Here is a 4,857-nt window from a genome sequence, read left to right as displayed (position 1 = left end):
ATACGGATAATCTTCAGTGATTTTCAATTAGAAGACAAGGTTAAAGTCAATGACGCACGCCAATGTGTGAACGACTTTCTACAAATATATGATGCCAGCTACGCAAAGTCTGACCAGTTGATTGGGACATTTTGTGGTGACGTTGTTCCTAAACCAGTTCGATCATCTGGGAGGGAGTTATTTCTTTTGTTTTCATCGAATTTTTGGATATCTGGAATGGGATATAAAGCAGACGTATTATTTGAAGACGGTAAGTTAGTTTCCCGGTTAGTTTACTATTTTGGATGATGTAATTAACCGTCATCAATCTACATGGTAACGAGCATATAGGGAACAATGTAAGATTGTGCTATTCGAGTAATACAGTGGTTGAAATTCAAACACCCCCTATGGAAGACATGACCTTAATCTTCCACACAGGGAGTGTGAATTCCAAATGGGGTTACCTGAATGGATGACTCCATTTGAAATCTACACTCCCTGTGTGGGATATTAAGATAATATCTTCCATAAGGAGTGTTTTAACTGGAATAGCCTTACAATTTTATTTTGTCTGCTGGTCATTATATAAAGTTTTAAATGGCTCCTCAGAAGACTATTAAAACTACTGAATTACACGTTAATATTGCAACAAATAATATATGTCACAAAAATTATTGCTGCTCACAGTTCAAGAAACTTTATTCAGTCCAACCAGGGATAATTTCGTACTATTTCAAAAATAACACATAATGGAAATCTATTTAGTTGGAGATGTTTTCCATTCTAAACAATGGAACGCAGTTCAACCGCCAGTAACCACAGGTCAGCCAGCGGTCGAGTTTTGATTCCATCCTTTACCCATTGGAGTAATTCATGCATTTCTGACAGACAGGTGATATGCATATGAATGAAATGTTATTTTGGGTTCAATACTGGACAATATTGAGATTTGCGTGTACCGTACTTTCCCGCAATCATTGTAAATACGTCACGGCTGTGTCTTTTTTCTTACAGGTTCTTTCTTCTTCTTCTTCTTCTTCTTCTTCTTCTTCTGTCAATTCTTACATTGCTCTAGCACTCACATGCTTACATCGATTTTGACCTAACTTAGTCACAATGATCATTCACCGTGCACCTACAAGTTACATGAAACTCATGGGGTCAAAGGTCACGCAGAGGTCATAGGGGTCAAAAACGTGATTTCAACTAAAAATGCATCTTCTCCCACAACTTACGTAGGACAGCGACGCCACTAGCACACATGCATTGATATTACCCAGTGTCTATGTGGTGTACACAGATTTGGGGTCAAAGGTCATTAAGGGCTCACTTCCGGTATAAAACGAAATACCTTCAAAAATTTTTATTAGCTAAACAAACTATAGGGCAGTAACGGTATGTTCACATCTGAGTTACAGTTACCTAGTGTATATGTGATATTTTGTTATATGGGTCAAAGGTCATTAAGGGGTCACTTCCGGTATAAAACGAAATAACCTTTAAAATGCATCTTCTCCCACAAATTACGTAGGACAGTGACGCCACTTGCACACATGTATTGTAATTACCTAGTGTCTAAAGGGTGTACACAGATTTGGGGTCAAAAGGTCATTAAGGGGTCACTTCCGGTATAAAACGAAATATCTTCAAAATTTTTATTAGCTAACAAAAACGTAGGACAGTAACGGTATATGCACACATAAATTGTGGTTGCCCAGTGTATATGTGGTATTTTTTAATTTGGGGTCAAAGGTTATTAAGGGGTCACTTCCGGTATAAAACGAAATACTTATAAAATGCATCTTCTTCCACAAATTACGTAGGACAGTGATACCACTTGCACACATGCATTGGTGTTACCCAGTGTATATGGGGTGTACACAGATTTGGGGTCAAAGGTCATTAAGGGGTCACTTCCGGTATAAAACGAAATATCTTCAAAAAATTTTATTAGCTAAGAAAAACGGAGGACACTAACGGTATATGCACACATAAATTGTGGTTACCCAGTGTATATGTGGTATAATTTGGGGTCAAAGGTCATTAAGGGGTCACTTCCGGTATAAAACGAAATACTTATAAAATGCATCTTCTTCCACAAATTACGTAGGACAGTGATACCACTTGCACACATGCATTGGTGTTACCCAGTGTATATGGGATGTACACAGATTTGGGGTCAAAGGTCATTAAGGGGTCACTTCCGGTATAAAACGAAATACCTTCAAAAAAATTGTATTAGCTAAGAAAAACAAAGGTCAGTAACGGTATGTTCATATATGAATTGTGGTTACCCAGTGTATATATGGTATTTTTTATTTTGGGTCAAAGGTCATCAAGGAGTCACTTCCGGTCTGAGACGAAAACCCTTCAAAATGCCCCTACTGCTACAAGTAACATGGCATAGTGATGCCACATGCAAATGTACATTGACACTAGCCAATGTCTATGGGACTTTCATATATTTTGGGGTCAAAGGTCAATAAGGGGTCACAGCACGGCTGTGTTCGTGGTCTTAGACCACAGCTAAGTCTAGTTATATCTCTGTTCGGTCAACAGAACTTGACATTCCCAGCAAACACAAATTATGTTTTTAAAATGTTATAAACGTGTTATAAACGTGTTATAACGCGTTTTGGTTTGACTCGATACGTCAGGTTATATAAAGGTCAATCAATCGTAGACTACTACAACGTTTAAATTTTTTCCCCAAAATAATTATTCCGTCTTCTCTTTCCAAGAAATTAAAATGGAATGTTATTGAACGTTTTTATCAGAGAGTTGATATTCTTGAGAGGGCACTCTATTCACGTGGTTTCTTTTCCAACGCTAAAAGATCACGAATTTTGGTGGTTTGCAAATAAAAAGTGTCCGCACTATCGATTGATTACGTAACTGTTATGAATAATTTATTAGGTTTTTCAATGCAATCGCCTCGACCCATTAATACATATTATCTGTATTATCAAAGTACTTGGAATAGCAATCCGGTGAGTTCACTGAACTACGCCCTAATACTGATGGCGTTTTAATGGCGTTTAATGGCGCTAATCCTCTCCATACACAGATGAACAAATACAATAGATGAAGGTCAACACGTATGACCTCCTATGTGACATGTTATATGTGATGTACAAAAACCTGAATATCATAAAGATCAGTATTCGTTTGTGCATATGAACTGCACATTTACGTTGCTAGATATTACTCATTATATATAATGACAAATATTGGTATTATGACAATACGGTATATACATTGTATATAAAACGACTAATAGATCCTACTATCATGGCGTCAGGTCAATGTTCATCATACCCCGTATGTTTCTTAAAATTCATTCATATTTGAGACAAATTGCTGTGCCAATTTTATTGGTGCACAAGTAGATCCGTGTTTTTTTAATTTTCATTTCCTTTTAATGAAAGAATTAAGGTTTTCCACTGCACGGTGGCCACAAGGGTGATACTAATTTTAATGCTATATTTTCAAAACGAATACGTGCTCCCGGTTGGCTCTATAGCGATTTCACAGAAAAGGTATTTCTAGTGCAATGCAGCGTCGGACTCTAGCTGAGAGCGTAGCCTAAGTCATTCCGGACTCCAAAAAGGGCTCTCCATACACAAATGAACAAACACAAAGGAGGGTAGTCTCCTCCGTGACCGGCTTGATTTCGATGGAGCGGAACCAAATTGGCTGCGGAGGAGACGGGTCATTTTTCCATGCAAATTTTTCAGTGTCAGCCGCCTGGTTTTTATATAAAAAAAGGTAAAGGTGTGCTTACAAACGCATCGCTCATCTTTCTTTCGTTAGCCATGTTAGCGACGTACGTGATCGTGGGGACTTTTTGGTTTTATTTTATGTTTTTATAACAATGCAACTCGTTAGCACGATTTGCCAATGTGTCCCCACAAATATTTTCATCCTTAATTATCATGCTTCTTATTCCAGGATATTCGGTCAAGGGATACTCCAGCAGGGCATTCCGCGGAGGATTTATAGGCAAGATACGCGTGCCAATCTATGGTGTTGCGAACAACTGGCGTATTGAGGTGACTTTTAGAAGACGGATTTACGACCTGGAGGTAAGGAGGGAGGGGAGGAAATAAATCTTGCCCCTCCGCGGAGCTCGGGGGGCAGGGGGGGGGCACATTATCAATTTTTCGAAAGGTATTGCTCCCCCGGAATTTTGAGTTGGTGTTCTATGGGAGCTGATAGCGGTAGTTGGATGTGGAGCCGCGAACAGTCACAATCAAGGGTCTTTCTCGGCTTTCTTGTTGAAAAAGAAAATCCATAAATTTGATAAATGAGCAAATCAGGGTTTTTTTAGAGCTGGAATAATCAAAATCAAAAGGTCTTTTCAGTGTATTGTTTTAGTCAAATTCAGGGTTTGTTCGGAGCTGCGCGGTCCAAAAACATGAGTCTTTCTGAGGGAACATGTTGCATAGTCATTTGTGTTGAGTGCTCCCCTAGTAAAACTCAAAATTACGAAACAATTGTGCACGCATTTGTATATTTTTGTGAAATACCCCATACCTCCCCAACACACACACACCCCATATCCACACATACACCACACCAAAACACCCCACCCCCACACACACCCCACATACCCACACGCGCGCGCGTGAACTAAAAACGTTTCGGGTGCCGCCACTGGGTACATTGGAAAATGACAGGGGAGAATTTGTATAGAATACCCGAACAGGTATCATACTCTAGGCATAAGATCTAAGTCTCGGTCATGAGAGTATATGTACCTTTTGCGTAATCGTACTTTTCGTGGAATAACACGATCTGTGTTTGTGCGTGGTCATGCGCGTATTTGGGGGGGGGGCTTTGGGGCGCCAGCCCCCGGGGTCAAAGCAAGGGGCG

The sequence above is a fragment of the Amphiura filiformis genome, chromosome 18 (assembly GCF_039555335.1).
Source record: "Amphiura filiformis chromosome 18, Afil_fr2py, whole genome shotgun sequence".
In the NCBI taxonomy this organism is placed as follows: domain Eukaryota; kingdom Metazoa; phylum Echinodermata; class Ophiuroidea; order Amphilepidida; family Amphiuridae; genus Amphiura; species Amphiura filiformis.
Note: the sequence above shows the minus strand (reverse complement) of the source record.